The sequence below is a fragment of the Lissotriton helveticus genome, chromosome 8 (genome assembly GCF_964261635.1).
Source record: "Lissotriton helveticus chromosome 8, aLisHel1.1, whole genome shotgun sequence".
Classification (NCBI taxonomy): domain Eukaryota; kingdom Metazoa; phylum Chordata; class Amphibia; order Caudata; family Salamandridae; genus Lissotriton; species Lissotriton helveticus.
This window is the reverse complement of record NC_136069.1, coordinates 82,589,611-82,611,146: the sequence shown is the minus strand read 5'-3', so window position 1 is coordinate 82,611,146 and position 21,536 is coordinate 82,589,611. Positions and strand designations below refer to the sequence as shown.

The 21,536-nt window shown below is 47.4% G+C and overlaps 1 long non-coding RNA gene across 1 annotated transcript in view; it reads left to right on the top strand.

Moving 5' to 3' along the window:
- LOC144771479 (uncharacterized) overlaps positions 1-14,437 on the top strand; it is an 89,390-nt gene extending 74,953 nt beyond the window's left edge. Inside the window, exon 3 of the long non-coding RNA XR_013599301.1 lies at positions 13,283-14,437. This is a non-coding gene — a long non-coding RNA (uncharacterized LOC144771479). The remainder of the gene's footprint in view (positions 1-13,282) is intronic.
- The last annotated feature ends 7,099 nt before the right edge of the window (positions 14,438-21,536 follow it).

Here is a 21,536-nt window from a genome sequence, read left to right as displayed (position 1 = left end):
CTTCCTTAGTGTCTGCGGTGATCAGCAGATCGTCGACATACTGAATCAGAGTCGAACCATCTGGTAGAATAATCGTGTCCAGTTGTGTTTTCAGGGCCTGACTGAATATTGATGGGCTTTCGCAGTAGCCTTGAGGAGCGCACTTGAAGCGGAAGCTTCGTCCTCCTAAATTGAAGCCTAAAATGTCTCTACTCTCCTCGGCAATCGGGATGCTGAAGAAAGCGTTCTTCAGGTCAATCACCGAGAACCAATTTGCTGAAGCTGGAACCATTGTCAATAAAGCAGTAATGTCGGGGACGACTGGAAACTGTGGAATAACTACCTTGTTCACTTCTCTGAGGTCGATCACGAACCTGTATGCAGGCGGTTGTGAATGATCAGTGCGTTTTAAGACGGGCAAAACCGGACTGTTACAGACATTTCCTGTCGTTTCTTCGATGACGTCTTTATCAATCAAATCATAAACAATTTTCAACAATGCTTTTTCGCATTCGCTAGATATTTTGTATTGGGGAATACGTGGCAACCTAACGTCGGCTTTCAAGGTTATGACATATGGTGTTATCTCCAAACGACCTACATCATTAGAACCATTAGCCCAAAGTATATCAGGAAGTGATAACAATTCAGTTGGAATATTTTCCTTTGACAAATACATCGAAGAAATGACCTTCTTACCTAAAGTAAGTTGTACTCCCGAGGGAGAACAGTACAAGGTCGCATATAACCTTTTTAGTAAATCCAAACCTAACAAATTTTCACCACAACCTGTTGTCAAAATGAGGGGTGCTTCTAATTCGCATGGACCAACAGAAAGGGATATAGGACTAGAGATCGGGTTTCTAACAGGGGCGCCAGAGAAACCTACTGAGACATTCATTTCGCCAGACAAAGGTGCGCCAGGAAGTTTCGAGTGCATAATAGAACTTTTTGTAGCACCAGTATCCAGCAGAAATGGCTCTGACACTCCTGAGGTAATCACCTCGACATAAGGTCCATTCTGATCTACCGGAACTGAGACAACTCCCTCTCTTTGTCCATGGCTGTCCTAGCAATCATTACCCTCATTTTCGTGTTCGGAGTAATAGTCGTCAGCATAGTACTGAGCTGACTTAGACGATGAATTATTCTGTTGGTCAAAGCTATTCATGGACTTCTGAGGCGGAAAAGAAGTTGTATTCTGAGTGAAATTTCCACGGCCTCTACCTCTAGGGGTATGCTGTACACCTCTTCCCCTTACACCTTGAGCACCGTTTAAACGTCGCGCAAGAGCCGGACAATTACCTTTAAAATGACCCTCTTCCTTGCAATACGCACATTGATTCGGGCCATATGTAGGACGCTGATGGGAAAACTCGTTACCTTGCGCGTTCCTCGAATACTGCTGTCGTGGTTGATAGTCGGGCTGACTAGCCGTGCGAGGCGGATAGGCCTGCTGGAGGAGAACCTTAGTTTTCAAATCTTTCGTCTTTTTATCTGCCTTGTCTAGCTCGTCCCTACGCCTATTTTCATAGTACTGGGCTGTAGCTAAAATCTGCGCTGACGTAGAGACAGCCCAAGCACTCTCAGAGTCTTTTAGTTTATTACATAGTTCAGGGAGCAAATTATGTACGAACTTGTCCACAAACAATCTTTGGCCACCCTCGGTAGCCATATCTTGACCACTGTGGTCGGTGAATGTTTCCTCAAATCTCGTGAAAAAGTCAGACACATTCTCATCTTTCTTTTGTTTACATGCTGATAGCTTGTCCCAATTTACGCGTACTTCAGGCATTATTGTCTTCATGTACGCTATAATTCTACCGGGAAGTTCAGCTATTAACGGCTCAGGTTTAAAACCACCGACTTGTCTAGCATCTGTAGTTGCAATGTTCGCCCACGAGTCACCTAGGGGCCCGATTCACAGAACTAACTTAAGACAAAATCCTAAACTTACTACTTTTGGTATTCACAGAAGTTAGGATTTTGTCTTAAGACAGACTTAAGACAGACTTAAGTTAGGATTCTGTCTTAAGTCTGTCTTAAGTCTGTCTTAAGACAAACTTAAAACAAACTTAAGACAAAATCCTAACTTCTGTGAATACCAAAAGTAGTAAGTTTAGGATTTTCTCTTAAGTTAGTTCTGTGAATCGGGCCCCTAGTTCCTGATCGTGATCCGTATGACGTATCTTGCTCCATAAAGGATGTGGAACAACGTTCCCAAATAACATGTCTACATCCGCTAAATTCCTTATACATGAGCTTGCAGTTTGTGATAACTCCTTATAATACCCAGTTGGGTTTTTACGAGGGTCAGGTAGTGACTGCTTGAGTGCTAATACTTCCGATCTTTTCCATGGGACATGTACCCATACACGCTGGAAATGGGGCAGAATTGGTGGATTAGCATTCGCATCACCTTCCCTCCAAACTGGAGGAACCTCTCTCATGGGGTACTGTCTCGCTCTTTTCCCACTAGACGTACCACATTCAGACGATGACCCAGAGTTACCACCTGTACTTCGATATGATAATAATACCTCAACTGCTTTGTCGACATCGGGACCTACAATCATGCCTTCCCCAAATTTAAATCGTACATTACACAACTCTCGAGCGTTGCTCTCTTGACCATTATCTTCCAAATCCTCACACAGAAAAACACACATCTGTTCAAAAACATATCTTTGCATCGGTTCATCCCATTGACGGAAGACGTTCATGACGGACTCTACATCATATCTGGCTGTTTCCAGAGCCCAATTCTGTGCTAACTTATTCAGGGATTCCTTCTCTTGATAATCAGGCATTTGGCTTCGTAACTGTCTTTATCCCGTATTAGGGGTCGTTTTAGGCGACCGAAACAGTGGTGAAGGAATGTTAGTAACAATGCTGGCCATTTTATGCCAGACGAAAGGTGAAAGCGGAGGAATAACTGGTGGCAGAACAGAGTCACGCAAAGCAGAAACAGAAGCATTCGCAGAACTAGTATCAGAAGAAATAGAAGGTGCGCTAGGCGAAGTTGTAGAAGGAACAGTAGGAGAAGTAGATGTGACTGGTGAGCCTTGAGGAGGCTGCACTAGAGAAATAGAAGCCAGCTGAAGAGTAGCTGGTGAGTGCTGTAGAGGAGCTGGTATAACAGCTACCAGAGGTGCAACTAAAGGTTGCGGAGGTGCTGTGGCATTTTGCGCATAGGGTGGTGGCGAACTTAGCAAATGCGCCATTAATGGATCTTTTTCACGCTCTTTTACTGTCTCTTGCTGAAGAGATGGTAAAACAGGATAGCATTTATCTATTGCCATTTTACGTTGCCTGTGCAACTGCTCACTTATTCGATCCTCTTCGTTGTCTTTAAATTTTATCGCGGCTTGCATTACTGAAATACCTCTTTCCCTCTTATTCTTCTTTTCTAATTTAATTTCCTTTTGTTTGGCCTCTTTACGCCATAAGCGGAAAGAGTCAAACATCGCCGGTCGGGCTTTCTTCTTGAACAGTTTGACCTCTAGGTTATCTAGAATTTCTGAGTCGAAACTACCATATTGGGGCCATTTTAAAACACCATCCTTACGGGTGTATTTTATCCACACTTCATTATATGTGATAGGACCTACGCCATGTTTTACATAGAGCTCATACGTTGGAGTTCCAATTGGAGGAACCGGACAAGAATCCTCTAATCGGGAGTCCTTATTATAACCAAGACAAAACAAGTTTCCAAGTCTGCTAAAACCAGGCATCTTCGCTCACTAGTCTAGCTTCAAACTTCAAAGGTTTATCTATTACGATATTTCTCGTGAAAACACGAGTCCTTCGGCTTTGGGGCTTGCAAGTACCAAATCAAGTCGTATCTCAAGGATACCAAAAACTAAGGACAAACTAAGGACTGGGAGACGCTCCACTTATACTTAACTGAAGTATTTGAAGATCGGTGATGTCGCTAGAAGACTCGTCTATCGTTTCGCTCTACCAAGGATCACTGGGTCCAAAACAAGGCGATAGTCAGGTCAGCAGTCCTTCGTAGCCGTCGGGACGCGGGGAACCTCGCAGCAAAGACCTTCGGAACCACGTCGACATACAGGGGTCGCTGAAGTGGCTGGCCGTCCTCCGGAATTTTCACACGAAGCTCCTCACGAACATCTGGCTTGGACCGTCGCCGCTTGATATCGCCCCGAGTTGGGCGCCAACTGAGGTGCCGGGTTTTTAGGAACCCGGTGGTGCCAGGGGATAACACCCGAAGACCTCTGAGTTCTCCCTTGTTCCGGACCACAGAAACAATGAGTCTTCTAGTCGCAGTCAGAGATCAAGTTTTATTGGTAGCTACCAAGTAACACGTGTCCTAGAAGCACGACAAACACGGGTCATGTATTCTCAGGAGACTGTTCGTGTTCGTTTTTACAGAACCAGCCTTCTCCTTTTATACAGAAATAATGGCTTCAAGCAAGAATTCTTGAGTTTATGATATGGCTGTAAACATATTTCTGCAATAATACAAAGTGCGGAGTCATGTAAGCAAGCCCACATTTTAGATGTCCAGTTCGTGATAGATTACCCAGCAAGATCCGGGACTCCCATCAGATATCAATGAAACACCAATAAAGGCAGGTACCACCCAGTCATAAAACTGGCCATAAACAAGGAATATGGACAGATGCATGTTTGTAGAAAGCATGTTCTGTATGGGGTGAATGGTTTGTGGAATGTTATGTGTCGATGTTATCGTATTCGGCCACTGGGCGAGGGGCTGCCCAGACAGGTTTGGCTAAAGGCAATGGAGTCAGTTGGGACAGGTCAGGGGGAAGTCAGGGAAGGTGGACGTGTCCCTTTGGATCAAGCTCGACCTTTAATTGACTTAACATGAGGGCAAGACGTAAGATGGATGCCGTTCACAAAATGGAGTCTAAGGGATTGGGACGGAAACTACGATTTAGGGGTGTTGACAACCCTCGATTGTGACGCAAATACATAGGAATGATGTCCTAATCATTATCGGTTCATGGACACTAAATTCGTCATGGTACGTTGATATTTTGTGACACGGGTATTGGACCTCGATATTGGGATAACAACAGGGTCCAGATTTTCAGAACCACAGCAGCATTGATCCTGCTGGATTTGAGTGCAGTTTTTGATACGGTATCCCAAGGCCCTCTTTTGGAACGGTTGAGGGATGCTGGGATCAGAGGCCGCAAATGGGAATGGATTAAGCATTTCCTACAAGACAGATCCTTTCACGTCCTGTAATGGTCCTTTAAATCGAATATCTGTCCCCTGTTGCAAGGGGTGCAACAGAGCTCTGCCCCGAGTCCAACGTTATTTAACGTTTATATACGTCCATTAGCAGACATAGTCGTGAATCATGGGATGAGACTAGTGCCTTATGCTGATGACACACAGCCGATCATCACGTCATAACATAAGGATATAGGGGATGCGCATAAATTTAAGTTTGTTTAATTGACTTGGCTAACTGGATGAATCTCAGTTGCCTGCATTTAAATGCAGGCAAGACTGACATCATGGTAGTTAGTAAACAGCCATCGGATATGAGACCATCTGGTCTCATATCCGATGGCCGGAAGAATGAGGGCCGACCCCGTTTCCTAAATCTAAGATCAAAAACTTGGGAGTATGGTGTGATAACACCCTTTTGTTCACGGAACAGATATCAGCTCCGTCCGGCATCTGTTTTGCCCTTTTAAGGATGATATAGAAAATCTTAGACCATCTACCTTGGGAGTAAAAAAGACCATTATTCAGGCATTGATTAGATCTTGATTAGATTACTGCAACATTCTCTACTTTGAGGTCACCAAAAGCAATATGAGAATGCTGCAGAAAGTCCAAAAGGCTACAGCCCGGATATTATTGAATATCCCAGGACGAGCCCCTGTGGGAGTGGCCCCATGGGGACTACGCAGGTTACCGATGCAGGACAGAGTAACTTTTAAAGCTTGGTGCTTTTGCCGTAGGATTCTGAACGAGAAAGGGCCTAGATATCTTCGGCCCCTACTCCCTCCCTACAGACCTATTTGGAATATTACGTCTGCGGGTACTGCAAAGCTGACAGTGCCAAAAATTAAAAAGGCACGCTTAGGCGGCCGATCCTTTATCATTTTAGCAGCAAACGCTTGGAACCAAGGGCCCGATTCACAGAATTAACTTAAGACAAAATCCTAAACTTACTACCATTTTGGTATTCACAGAAGGCACTTACTCATTTCGGTATTCACAGAAGTTAAGTCCTAACTTTAGGACTCCTAAATGCCTTCTGTGAATACCGAAAGTCTTAATATTAGGATTTTTCTCAGTTTAGTAGTAGTAAAGTTAGGACTTCTAACTTTAGGACTCCTAAATGCCTTCTGTGAATACCGAAAGTCTTAAAATTAGGACTACTTTACTACTACTACTACTACTACTACTAAAATTTAAAAACATAACATAAAAAAACACTGAGGGAGAGGTGTCCCTGTAGGACCAGAGGGTGCAGGCAACCCTGTGAGTCTCTGAGTACAAAAGGAATGAGGGCAGTTTTTTCGGTAGGTCCCACGACAGCTCCATTAGCGTTGGGAACCATGTCTGCGACTTCCAGATCAGTGTGACCAACACCAGAGATGGTGTCTGTCATCTGACTTGAGCCGCTACCCTGGGAGTCACCGCGAATGGTGAGAAGGCTTACGGAAGATCCTTTGCCCAGTCTTGGAGGAAGGCATCCACTGCTATGATTTCCAGATCCGGTCTCCAGCTCACATATTGTGGAAGTTGATGGTATAACCCTGATGCAAAAATGTCCAAATGGCAAGGACCCAATCTGCCCATCAGTGCTAGGAAGATCTTGTGATGCAGATGCCAGACGCTGCTGTCCGAGGAGTTCCTCAAATTCCAGTCCGCCACCATATTCTGTACTCCTGGGAAGTACTCTGTCATCACCGAAATCTGATTCTATTGGCAGTAGTTCCAGAAATCCTTTGTCAAATTTGATGGTGTCTTTGTGGGGGTGCCCCCCCAGCCGATTGATGTACTGGATCGCTGAGTTGTTGTCCATCCATAACAGAATGCAACAGAACTCTGTCTCTGGTAAGGGATTTGACCGCAAAGGATCCAGCAAGGAGTTCCAAGCTGTTGATGTGTATCTGCAGCTCCTCCTCTGACCATTATCCCCCCTTGGACACATCTCCACATCTGGCTCCCCAGCCGGCTGGCGTCTGACTTCATGACTATGTCTGGTGTCATCCCAAAGGTTGCTCTCCTGTTCCAAGCATCCAGTGGCTGATTCACCTCTGGAGGTCTGTTCTGGATTCTTGTGTCAGGGATATTAGTTCTAAATAAGTTAACTCTCTTCATAGGTGTATCGTCTTCAGTCTCTGTAGAGCTCAGTATTGCAGGGGGCCGGGGATATTGATTGGCTTCTATGGATGACAAAAGAAGTCCTACAATCTGGGCCCATTGCTGCAGGGAGGTCCTGTCCCATCTTAGGGCTTTTCTGAGTTCCTTCTGGATTATGGATACCTTTCAGGATGGTAGGCTCAGCGAAGCCAAAGTCAATTTAAAGAGAAACCCCAAGAAGGTCATCTGTTGTGCGGGTATCAGTTCGGACTTCCGCTTGTTAATGACGAAGCCTGGATCCTGAAGTGGCGCAATGGTCATGTTCAGATTGCCCAAGAGAATAGTCATTTGTACTCCTTTTGTGCAAAGGGTTGCTGCCATTGGCTGCAGTAACTAGGTGAAGCACCAAGGGTCCGATGAGGGGCTGAATGGGAGAGCCCAAAACTCAGAAATGTGTCCCCTCCATGTGAATTGGCAGAATCTCCGGTGTGGTGGGTAAACGGGAACTAAAAGGTAGCATCCTTAATATCCAGCCTGACCCTCCAGTCCCCTGTAAGGAGAATATCCCTGAGCAGATAGATACCTCCACTTTTTAAGTGGTGATATACCAGCCACTCGTTAAACCCTTTCAAGTTTATGATGGTGATGGGCTTGAATCCCTTTTCTTTTTTCTTCACGAGGAATAAGTTGATCAGAAACTGGTTTGGGTGAAGTACTGATCTTTAAGTGGCACCTTTTTGCAGAAGTTCTGCTACCTCAGAGTCTATAATAATAATCCACTTTTGTATAGCGCAAACAATCACCCGTAAGGGTCTCTAGGCACTGCGGGCCATTTGGAAGATTAAGTAAGCTATTGCCCAGAGTCACATGGTGCTGGGCTAAACTGCCGCCGGAGCTGGGGATCGAACCCTGATCCCCAGATTCCAGAGTCAGTCATCCTGGCTGCAGCGCCACACATCTCCTGGCTGCATGCCCTCCATTGAGAGAACCAGTGGCTTCGGACGAAGCTCCTGAACAGGGGATTCGTAAAATTCTATGTGGAATCCTCTCACTGTTTGTAGGACCCAAGGGTCCTCTGTAATCTTTCCCCAATTCTATGCATACTACAGAAGTATCCCCCATAGATCTTGAGGGGATGAAGGCATTTTGCTTACCAGAGTTTCCTTCTGGGATGTCGTTGGCTGCTCTGCCGGCTCGGTTGCTCTCTCGTCTTTCTGTGCCCCTGCTGAGGTAGAAGGTCCCCTGTCGGCCTTCATTCCAGCCATTGTTCCTCTTGAACTGACCTCTAGAGGAACCTCAGTAGTATGGTCAGCCAGAGGAGCGGCCTCTGTCTCTTTCTGGCCCCTGCAAAAACCTTCCTAGAAAAAAATCTTTTTTATGGAGGCTTGCACCTTCTTGAGGTCAGAGAAGGTTGTTACAAAAGTATTCAGCTCCTTGATGAAAGGGTCCCCAAATAGGTTACCATGTGCTATGGCCCCACCCCAGACTTAGCCAGTTTCCCCAGCTTAGGGTCGATCTTAATGAGAAGAGATCTCCTTCTTTCCACCGTCAGTGCGTAGTTTGCGTTACCGAGCAGGCAGATAGCACTCAGTGCCCAGCCGGCCACTATCTCTGTGGGCATAAGAACCCCAAATTGCTAAGAAAGCTCTGCTATTTGAATGATTTGGGTGATAGGTCCAATTACATCTAAGAGTTTGTCCTGGCAGGCCCTCCAAGATCGATCAATGCCCTTCTTAGGGTCTCACATATGTTTACTAAAAAAGGTGCATAGTTCATCGTCTATGTCAAGGGTGGCCGCTACCTTCCCTTTCAGTGATAGTCTTGGACAAACTCAACCTGAGACTTGCCCTGACATCCTTCTCCAAAAGATGGTGGATTTCGCTGGTGACATACTCTGCAACTTTTTGGTCTGGGGTCCACTCGGCTGACCTAGGATGATACATGTCAGATGGGTTGAACATGTCTGAATATCCACTGTCTCCTTCTGGGGACTCAGAGGGATTGTATCCAGGGCGCCATGGTCTGCACCACTTATTTTCAGGTGTTTATAAAACTTTGCCGAAGCAGTGTTTTGCGGAAAGGCAATATGCAAATGTGGGCTACATTTTTTTTATCATGCCCTAGCCGATTTCTAGTCCTAATCCAACCCTGCATTAGGTCTCGCGTTACTGAATGTTTGAGCTATTGCCGTTGCATTATTATTTGCAACGCCAAAAGGTCAAACTGTCCCTAATGCAAGACCTACTGCACTGCAAATGCTTGTTATTACTGGCACTGCTCCAGACACACCCTTGGCCATTGAAAAGATCCCCAAAAAGAATTATGCCTTTTCAAATGAACGCTCATCACTCCCGCCACTTTTGTTGTCACATGTCAAGCTCATGCTTGCAGGGCGAGGATTCCCTCGTCCGTCCTCACGGGCCAGTCATTCAGCCCTAACCCCTCCCGCCCTTCAGAAAAACAAAGGGGGATATTCTCAAGACCGTATGATAATTATCGCATAATTAGCTTAATGCAGCTCTTCACATCGCAGTCTATCACGGGAAAATAACACTGTGTTAACGTTGCATTCTCAACACGGCGGTACCATGCGATACTCTCACGACAACGCGTCAAATGTCCGCGATAAGGTAATCGGGATGGCAATAAAAAAGTAAACCCCAATGCGAAAAAAGTTGCGATGGTCCAACCAAATAAAAAAATCTGTGATAATATTCCCCAATCCTGCAACTCACACATGTCAGGTGGGAAAATCACTATAAAAGTTGAAAAAAAACATACAAACAAAAGCCAAACAACCGCGAAGCACAATGGAGGGAGCCGGAGCAACCAGAACCCCACAAGCCCCCGGAAGACAAGCCTAGGACGTCGGGGTCAGGGAAGGGCAAGGACAAGAAGAGTAGGAAGAAGCGTTTCAGTCCGCAGGAAAACAGGATCCTGATAACGGAGGTGGTAGAACACCATCAACTACTGTTCGACACCTCCACTGTATCATTGGCAATAAAAAATTAAATATGGCAATCCATCGTGGACAAGGTGAATGCAGTCGGAGTGCTGAAGAGGACAATGGAATAGGTCAAGAGGCGCTGGAATGATGTGAAGCGCAAAACCAAGCAGAAACTCGCCAAAAAACAGAAGGCAGCAATGCAGACGGGAGGTGGGAGTCCTGCACCACAGGAGGAGCTAGACGAGAGGGAGGAAATGGTGTCCACAGTCATCAGTGGGGAGACGGTGGCAGGAGTTGCGGGACCGGGCACTGCTCAACATGACCAGACACAACAGGACCAGGGTGAGTAATGGCCAAGAATTGAGGGTACGGGGGGAGATGGGCACAATGGCACACATGCACAATTAAGGGCCCGATTCCGATCTCGATCGGAAGGGCACCGAATCGGGTTCAGCATTAGCGGATCGATTCGGAGGCTGAATTTCCGTCTGGTTCATACACGGGTCCGGACGTCGATGTACGATGCGAACAAGCTCAAAATCTCCGTCCGAATCGTTTCCGGGTCCCAACCGCTCCGTACAACTCGGCCGTAAGCTAACCGTGGTGCGCAATGGAGGCTAATTCCGACCGAGCCAGTACGATGCTCGATTCGGACATCCGGATTGAGTCGGAGCTGCCGGCTCACTGTAGCTCCCAGAGTTGAGCTTTGGGGGTCCTCATCGTACCCCCTGTTACCCGCAGCCTTATGACTCAGACACAGAGGGAGACCCATGGGTCTCCCCAACACAGGCAGGTATGGTGCGGATGGCACCAACGCGTACCCACTGTAGGGGGCGCACTTGTCCACAACAAACCCATTCAGTCAATGGGAGTCCATGTATGCATTGTACGATCGGCTCCCATTGACTTCTATGGGAGTCCGACCGAACCGAGTCCTAAAGCATATGGCCGCATCGTACTCGCTCGGCAGGAGTCCGAATCGGTCGTAAAACACCCCGGATCCGGCTCGGTCGGAGTGCTTTCCAACCAAGAACGGAATCGGCCCCTAAGTAGAGCACATCTTCGGACAAACCATGCCCCAGATCCCCAACTCCCACCAAGAGACCAGTGTACCCAAGTATGCAACATCTCAGCACTGTATAAGCACAGAAGTCAAAGGCACACCGCATGAAAGGGTGAAGGGGCAACACAATCAGAGTTGCAGAGGTGACTCCCCCAAAATACAGCACACAGACATTACATGCAGAGCACATCAAAATTGACAACAAAGTGGTACAAACAGCAACACGTCCACAACAGAACAGAGGACACAACTGGTCCTGCTTGTGTGTCGAAACTTTTACAACAGAACAAGGGAACCCTGAAGGTATGCCATGGGGACCTTGGGCATTATCATATTCTACAAAACAGTGGTCCCTATAAATGGACAATGATATACAAGATCAATAATCATACACCTAATAAGTGATATGTCTTTTGTCCAGCCGGCAAGAATTTTATTTTTTCAATAAGTTGGATTTCAAAGCTTTTTGAGAACAATTAATGTCAAGCAGGCACAGCCGTGACCCTCAACATACAAGACAAAACAACGAAGCAGGTGGCCAAAAAGGGCAAAGCAAAAGAATATATGTCTGTATACTTGTAGTCAGTGTAACAGACTTAAAATTGTTTAAAACACACCATTGCATTTACTCATTATTACATTAATGTTTTGCATATGGGGTTGTTATGGTCGAAGACGTTTCGATGCCTTTTTACATTTAGGGCATCATCATCAGGACAAGAAATAACAACATTGTTGTCTTGAACATGAATTCATAGCACTATGCCTTTTTGTTACATTTACTACACATAAGGTGATTACATTGGAAAAAAAGGGGGGAGGTAAAACCAGAAAATTGACATGAATAAAAGGCATGTTACTTTTGACCTTATAATAATACCTGAAGTGATTATAAACGGCGAGTGAAGAGGTGTTTTATAAATAAGAGGTGATAGTCGCGGCGGTTACATGATCATTAAACATAAAACACCTCTTCACTCGCCGTTTGCGATCACTTCATGCATAATTATAAAACACCTCTTCACTGCGTTTATAATCACTTCAGGCATATTATGAGGTCAAAAGTAACATGCCTATTATTCATGTTAACGATCACGTAACCGCCGCTACTATCACCTCTTCACTTGCCGTTAGTGATCACTTCATGCATAATTATAAAACACCTCTTCACTCGCCGTTTATAATCACTTCAGGTATTATTATAAGGTCAAAAGTAACATGCCTTTTATTCATGTCAATTTTCTGGTTTTTCCTCCCCCCTTTTTTCTCAATGTAATCACCTTATGTGTAGTAAATGTAACAAAAAGGCATAGTGCCATGAATTCATGTTCAAGACAACAATGTTGTTATTTCTTGTCCTGATGATGATGCCCCAAATGTAAAAAGGCATTGAAACGTCGTCGACCATAACAACCCCATATGCAAAACATTAATGTAATAATGAGTAAATGCAATGGTGTGTTTTAAACAATTTTAAGTCTGTTACACTGACTACAAGTATACAGACATATATTCTTTTGCTTTGCCCTTTTTGGCCACCTGCTTCGTTGTTTTGTCTTGTATGTTGAGGGTCACGGCTGTGCCCGCTTGACATCTAATAGTTCTCAAAAAGCTTTGATATCCATTTTATTGAAAAAATAAAACTCTTGTCCGGCTGGACAAAAGACATATCACTTATTAGGTGTATGATTATTGATCTTGTATATCATTGTCCATTTATAGGGACCACTGTTTTGTAGAATGTGTGTAGAAACTGGCAAATCACATTTGGCATTGTAGGGAAATTGCCAATGTACAAATAAAAACACACATCCATGATGTTGTCGAAGTGTCCACTGTCCAGCATCACACAGATAGCTGTTCCCAAACAGTCACAATGTACATTGTCATGCAGTCTGAATGTAAACATGTACAATGCGTCAACAAACATGTGAACACAATGTTAAATGCATCTCTTCTTCACATTGCAGAGGGAAATCCAACACCTCCTGCAGAGCAGCCTGAACCTCTCTTCTCTGATGACGAAGAGGACCACCACACCTTCGACCCCAACGCCGTCCCACAGCTCGTGGAGAGACTCCGTACCCCACCTCCAGGAGCAGAGCAGCCTTGCTGCTATGAGGAGACCCCACCCCATGCACAGACCACACAGCAGGCAGCACCCATCACCACGGCTGCCTCACTGGACCCCCACGAAGAACATATGGCCTTCCAACGCCGTGTGTTGGGGTGCCAGGAGAAGGTGGCTGAACAGGTGTGGGTGGGGTTCGACCGCATGGCAGCCAAACTAGATGCCATAGTGGGTGTCTAAGTCCCATCCGGGACCACTCACAGTCCCTAACGGACACCCACAGTCCGCTCCATGCTCTCCAACGAACCAGGGCTGCCATTGCTGGAGTCCTGACTCAGAGACAAGAACAACTGTCTAGTCAGAGTGGCTCTAGCGATCTCACCCGGGAGTTGGGACACATGCGGAGGATCATGGAGAACATGGAGAGGATGCAGGTGGAAAGAGCGGCTGCCACGGCTGCATACCAGCGAGAGGTAGCTGGGTTCCTCAACACCCTAAAGACTCTCCTCATGGCATTGCTGCCACAAGGCCTGGCGCTGATGCATGCTGCTGCTACCACTCCATTCACATCTCCAGCCCCTGAAGTGTCAGTGCGACACAGTGCAACAGACATTCCATCTCCTGGCCCCTGAGGTATCACTGCCACACAGTGCTGAATACAGAACACCACCACCCACACGTGAGGCACATGTAACAGCAGAGAACGAAGATGCGGATGAATCTGTCTTCATGGTGAGAAGGACGCAGTAGCATTCATCTCCGCCATATGGCCGTTTTTTGCTTGGTTCTACCCTCTGCATCATCACCTTCCACTGTCCCCTGATACACTCTGCGACACTCACCTTGGACCTCGACATGGACTGCCATATACTGTTTGGTCTTCAATGACACAGTAATCAGCCTGCTGACTGAGCTCTTCCCCTTCCATTGAACTTGTCATTCCCTGAAGGACTCTGGCTGGCCCTCCACGGGCCAACAATGTAAAGTGGGGTTTGCATGGTCCTGTACTGTTCCAGCTACAACACTGAATGTGCATTAAACATTCATATTCACACAGATGTGTCATGTCTATGATCTTTCAAGTGTGGAAGTATGGATGAATATAGACTCAGTGCTTTCCACTTACATCCATGTTGCTCATGTTGTGGGACTTGGGTCACAGGGTGACACATTACGGATTGCAGTCCGGGTGGCGCGGCACTATAACAAGGACACACGCATTAGTTACTTCATTGTTCAGCCCAGGACGGAACCACACCCAGCTCTCCGGGGTCATTATTCACACCCATACGCCAGGCCAGCCCACTCCGCTTACGCTCACGGGGGGAGACAACGCTACATGTCCCAGGTCTTCCCTGTGGTGATCTGCTGATCACAGGTCTAGTTGTCAGCATGCCACAGCCACTCCCTCACGGCTGGCTTACACCCACACCACACCCATCCAGCACACGTATAACAAGACATGTAACCGTGCCAATAAAACGGACCGGGCACAAGTGCTGGATGCCATTTCCTCTCTCTATCTGGGTGTATCGGTGTGGGTATTATTTATGCATGAGGGCCTAGGGCCCTGCCACTTCACATTCCCCAGTGCCGGGGGTGACATGATGGTATCCGCACCACGGAACGTAATCATAAAGGGTCCATGATTTGCGGGGCACAGACTTGGTGGCACTGGATACACTGTGGCCGGCACAGGCACACCGCCACGAGACGGTGACTTTCGGTGCACTGAGGTAGGGGCATGTAGTAGGGTAAATGTTCCTCTTCTTACCCTGCTCTCTCTTTCTCCTCGTTGTTCAGTCTGAGTATGTATGGAATGTTGAGTATGTCATGGAATGTTGACCTGTCTGATGTGAGTCAGTTGGTGTCAGAAGGCTGAGCAGCTAGGAGGCTGCTCCTGGTGGGGCGTACTTACAGGCCTTCTTACCATCTTAGCTATACTTAATGCTTCTATAACTTGTACCTGAATAAAGTTACGTCTTGGAACCACAACCTGGCCTCCTGTGGACTTTCATACTATGACATTTTGGCACAATCTGGTCTTCAAATTTGAATGCGTGGATTCAAATTCTATGGACTTCCATTCAAGAAATCTTACTACAGCAACTAAGAAACCTACAAAATACTGCAACTACATCAAAGAACCCAAGCTTGTTGCATCCACCTGTTACTACTTGGCAGCCCCAGCCCCACTAGTGACCATTTGACACCGGTCAGCCTCAACTCGGGCGTGCCAGTTTTCATTTCTCTCAAGCTTGGTGAGTCCTGTACTTTTTGCGCGGTTGCTATCTCTACAGCCTGCTTGGAGTGTTTTCCTTCATTACGTACTTACATCTTTTCAGCTTTAACCTATACATGCCAGATTCTACTTTACTTCAACTGGTATCCTTCAGCCATTTACAGAAACCTGGCATCTTTCATGGCTGTGTTTGTTTTGTGAACGAGCATTTTGTGAGCATCAGCGTTTAATTTAACTGGGCTGGCACCATTTATTCATTTCAAAATTCAACGTGGGATACCCATACTGGTATCTTGAGGTGTGCAAGATTTTATCTCACTCAAGCTTGGTGAGTTTGCCATTTTCGTTTTTCTGGCTTTCCTGCGTTGCATTTATGTGAGGCTTTCATACTACGACAGAGCACCTTAAGTTCGGAGCGGGTGTGCAGCCTGCGATGATGCCATGTCCTGGCAGTCCAGACTGGTGATGATTTATGTGAGGCCTGCTGGACCGCAGTGTAGGCCTGAGCCAACAAGCAGTGCTGGCCTAGCGGCACATGGCGTTGCCTTGCGGGTCACAGAGTTAGTGGCACCTAAAGGGCTGAACAGGTGTGCAGCCTGCGATGATGCCGTGTGCACTGATATGATCACTACTGTAATGATGGATACACATACCCTGGACATTACGACCTGCCCGAGGGAGAGCGAGGGCGGGCAGATAGGGAGGAGCCAGGGGCTGGGGACGGCAGTTAGCCGATGACCCAGGAGGACGAAGGACGTGAAATAAAGAAGCTCCTGCATAACACCCTGTGTCTGTGTCTTTGTATGCGCAAGGACACTACATCTGGCGACGAAGGTTGGGATCGGAACCTGTGGCGTGAAGAGGACGGCTAACTCGGTCGGCGCACGTCCCTGGATTGTACATTCAGCATTGTGAGGCCGGTGACTGCGTAGTAGCGGAGCCACTGCGCGAGCGTCCTCGCGCGCTGGGACCCCACCCCAGCTGTCCGGAGGTGTGTTCACCTGCCCGGAGCTCACCCCGCTGCACTGCGTGTGTGTGTGGCCCGTCTTGGGGGTTGAGTAATTTGCCTGCTCGCCGGGAGCCCAACCCGGCGGTGCAATAAACATTGAAGGCTACCTAACCTTGTGCGCTCGCGACGACGCCCGGCTGAGAGTGCTGGCTGCCACCGACAATCGGTGAGAGGGAGCTGCCGTGAGAACACCGTGTCTTTGGTTGTAGAAGGCCAAATCTCGTTGTACATGAGATTGTAGCGGTGGCCATCTTGAAGTCAGGCAGAGAGCCTGAAAGCCATCAAGCACTGGCAAATACACGGTGCCCACATGAAACAAGCATTGGCGAGTGCAAAGGAAAGTAAACAAGCACTGGCGAGTGCAAGAAGCAAGTCAACAAGCATTGGCGAGTGAAAGGAAAATTAGTAACAAGCAATGGTGAGTGCAAAGAAAAGTAAACAAGCGTTGGCGAGTGCAAGAAGCAAGTCAACAAGCATTGGCGAGTGAAAGGAAAATAAGTAACAAGCATTGGCGAGTGCAAGGAAACAAGTAAACAAGCACTGGGGAGTGCAAGGAAACAAGTAAACAAGCACCGGCGAGTGCAAGGAAGCAAGCATTGGTGAGCGCAAGAAGCAAGTCAACAAGCATTGGCGAGTGCAAGGAAAATAAGTAACAAGCTCTGGCGAGTGCAAGTAAACAAGTAAACAAGCACTGGTGAGTGCAAGAAGTACTTTTGTCAGTACGTGTTGAATTAGCGGGATAGCGCAATGCCTGATCCAGGTCCCATGGGTGTGTTGGGAGTATCGTTCCTGCACCCTCCAAGCCCCTGACTCTTGAATCTGGTGGGGGTATGGGCCTGCGGTGGCAAGAATGGCTAGAAGATTTCATGGACTTCATTAAAGGGTCCCATGTAACGGATGCTGGACAGCAACTGATCGCTCTCAGGAATCTTGTAGGCAAAGAAGTTGGACAGATCATAAAAGAGTTGCCTACTGAGTCCGCTGAGTCATACACTAAGGTCTGTGAAGCACTCAACCGCAAGATCTTGCACAAACAGAATGTTTATTATAGTCCTATAGCCAGCCGTAGAGGGCTATACCGGCTATTAGAGGCCCTCGCCAGCGTTAAAGGCCCCGAGCCGAAGGCGAGGGCCTTTAACAAGGGAGAGGGCCTTTAATAGCGGTATAGCCCATCTACGAAGGGCTATAAGGCTATTAGAACATTCTGTCACTAGAGGTCAGAATGTTCTAACAAAAAAACAAAGCCTTTTGGGAGCGTGAGGGGATTGGAATCCCCTCAGGCTCCCTGAACCAGAGCTGTGAACAAAGAAGCATTGGAATGTTGGAGCTCCACGCTTATAGTAGCCATTATAAGCCCAGAGCAATTGTTTTCAATGGAGCTCCCAACATTCCAATGTTCTAATATGAGTGATATACATTTAACCTGGCATCACAAGAGAAAGGTGAGCAAATGAGCGTATTCATCACACGTCTGAGACGTTTAGCAAGATATTGTGACTTTGATCATTTTTCCACGGAGGATGCCCTCCGATTGAGAATCATAGAAGGCTGTCTGTCAGAGCTCTTGAGGCGCAAACTGCTCAAGAAAAGCTACCCGTTAGATGAGATTGAGGAAATGACAAGAGTCGATGATCAAGCCGACGAGCATGCGAAGAAGATGGAGGCCGGGAGAAGCGAAAAACGTGAGCAGGCGTTCAGGATGCAGTCTCGACAAGTGCATGGACGACCCCCACCACAAGCGCACTCCTCCAGATCCAAAAATCAGTACCACCCGTCAAGTCATCGGCGCAGAAGCACGAGTCGCACCAAGAAAAGATCAGAACGAAAACTAAAGTGCTACAGATGCGGCTACGATTTCCTACATGCAGATACATGCCCAGCTGTGGAAAAGTAAATTTTGCCATGTTCTGTGTCCCTACGCGTCCTCCATCATATGTTATGTGTGCATGATTAATATGCATATGTCTTCCCCATGTTTGATTAAAGACGCAATTACAGTTGTGTCCACCTCTAGTATGTCAATTTCCAGTTCTCGTGAATACTACGAATATTAGGCCTATGTAAAGTTATGTTGCCACGTTTCACAGTGTGCACGTTAATGCATTGAAAAGTCCCCGTTTCTAGGCCTCAAAAGGGCCCGGACATCAGATTCAGCTCCTGTCTCCTGAACCCTCGTTGAGGAGCGATACAGCCCCCACCTGTATCCTCGACCCTTCACTTACTTCCTGCCTCACAGTGCCCGGTTCAGCCTGGCTCTGCCTACGAGTCTGCCAAGAATTCTAGTTATCAGTCCAGCCCTCCTTCTCTGCATTCCTAAAGCTACTGAGTCGCATCAATAGTTTCCGTCATTGTCTAGCCTTTACGTCTCCATGTTAGAGAAATACTGTATTAATGGTCATTTAATATTCTTCATCACGCACTACATGTAGAATAATGCATGCTCCAGTCTTAGTGTCTGTTAGCCTTTCCCCTCCTGACTTCTAGTTTATATCAACATGTTCTCTAAACATCAGATACTAGATAGGGTTTAGGTACATGTCGCCCTGACTCTCCAGACTTCAGTCTCTGCTCCTAGTACAGAGTTCATAGCCCCCAGCTTCTCCTAGTAACACGTCATTGCCAGTTTGCGCGCACCATTAGGTTAGAGGTCCCGGCTCCTTAGGTAGCCCCCTCCATTGTTTCCGCCCCATTCATGACATATTCTGTTACGTTTGCATCACATGTCTATGTATACGCCCTGTTACACCCACTTTCACCCTTATCTTTCGCGACTGCTACGCGTCACACCCTTTATTCCACCCACTGCTCCGCCTATCAAATGTACTGTAATGCAAATGTTTTACTATATATGCTTGTGTATTGTTATTAAAAGAGAGCGCGCTCATCCCAGATTCTGCCCCGGCAGCTGCCGGGCCCTGCCATCCTATTCCTATGCAGGCTGTCCTGTTCCTGTCCTTTATGCTGTAATAAACCTGCAAAACTCCTACTACCTCGAATCTTGACTCTTATTTATTGAGCTATCTGTTATTGCTATGCCTAGACAAACCTAGATCAGGTATTATTTATTTATATACCACACAGCACTGGGCCAACTATGCCGGAAGTGTGGTAGAGACAATCATTTCGAAAGTATGTGTGGGACTTCCCACAAGGATGATCAACGAGAACCTACCAGACAATATCGCCCCTCAAGCAGCCGTCACCATGTCAGAGCAGTACAGGATAGACGAGACTCATCCACTGGGTCGTCACAATCCAGCTGTGACTCCTGCCGAACACATCGATCTCGACGGTCATCATCAAGAGGGTCAAGATCACTATCACCCGTCTCGCAGGACCGCGACGAATACATATGCTTTGCAGCGGATCCTGATCGTCTAAAGGAATACCCACGGCTAGACATCAGAATTGGTTCCCACCATGCCAAGTTTGTGCTGGACAGTGGGGCGTCGCTAAATTATTTACCTGTAGCGGAATATCAAAGAATGAAGAAACCTCCCAAATTGATCAACGCCCACGTGCGGGTATATGCGTGGATGTCAAAGAAACCACTCCACTGTCTTGGGAAGTTCGCGACCGATCTATCATATCCAGATCGCACCATCCAAGCCTACATCCACGATGGGCCTGAGGCGGACTGCCTACTGAGCCTGCCCACCGCAGAACGACTAAGGCTGGTGGACATACTATACAAAGTGGATGACAAACTAGACATTACTCAGAAGTTCCCTAAGCTATTCTGAGGTCTCGGGAAGATGAGAAACTGCCAAATTAGACTCCACATCAACGAGCAAATCACACCAGTGGCACAACATCACCGGAAAATCCCATTTCATCTACAGGAAGCCGTGGAGAAGGAGCTCCAAGACTTACTCGAGGCTGACATCATAGAGAGAACTGATGGACCAACACCCTGGGTCTCCCTATGTGTGGACATGAGAGCGCCTAACACCGCGATTTTACTTTTGACTCTGCTGCCTGACACGAAGCCTCTCCTCGCAGCACAGCGGCCGGGCTTGGCTCCGCCAGCTTCCTGCTTCATCCGACCGGCCGGGCTTTGCTCCGCCGGCCGGACTACATCCCCCAGCATCCCTAGGGGGCAACGAGCACGCCTGGAAACAGCGCGCCAGGAGGCGTTTAAATCACGGGCAGGGGCCGAGTTCCCCGTTTGTTTTACTTTTGACTCTGCTGCCTGACACGAAGCCTCTCCTCGCAGCACAGCGGCCGGGCTTGGCTCCGCCAGCTTCCTGCTTCATCCGACCGGCCGGGCTTTGCTCCGCCGGCCGGACTACATCCCCCAGCATCCCTAGGGGGCAACGAGCACGCCTGGAAACAGCGCGCCAGGAGGCGTTTAAATCACGGGCAGGGGCCGAGTTCCCCGTTTGTTTTACTATTGACTCTGCTGCCTGACACGAAGCCTCTCCTCGCAGCACAGGGGCCGGGCTTGGCTCCGCCAGCTTCCTGCTTCATCCGACCGGCCGGGCTTTGCTCCGTCGGCCGGACTACATCCCCCAGCATCTCTAGGGGGCAACGAGCACGCCTGGAAACAGCGCGCCAGGAGGCGTTTAAATCACGGGCAGTTGCCTCGTCCCGCGAGGACGCGCGCGGGACGCGCCGGACAAAGGGCGGGCCCTCTATGGCCCTCGGTGACTGAGGTAGGCTGGGCTGGGCCCGGTTATTTTCATTTGGCTCATAAATATACGTGTTGTATCTAAAACGAAGTGTCACCACGTGAAGTTAAAGAACAGTTTTTGCTCCATTGACACTTACTGGAGGGCAACCGCTTACTTTTCTCCATATTCAAACCTCTTTTATGGTCTATTTATATTTTTAATCACACTTCCTGTGGATATACATTTTTCCATCAACGACACCCTTTGGAAAATTATTTTAGAGGATGAC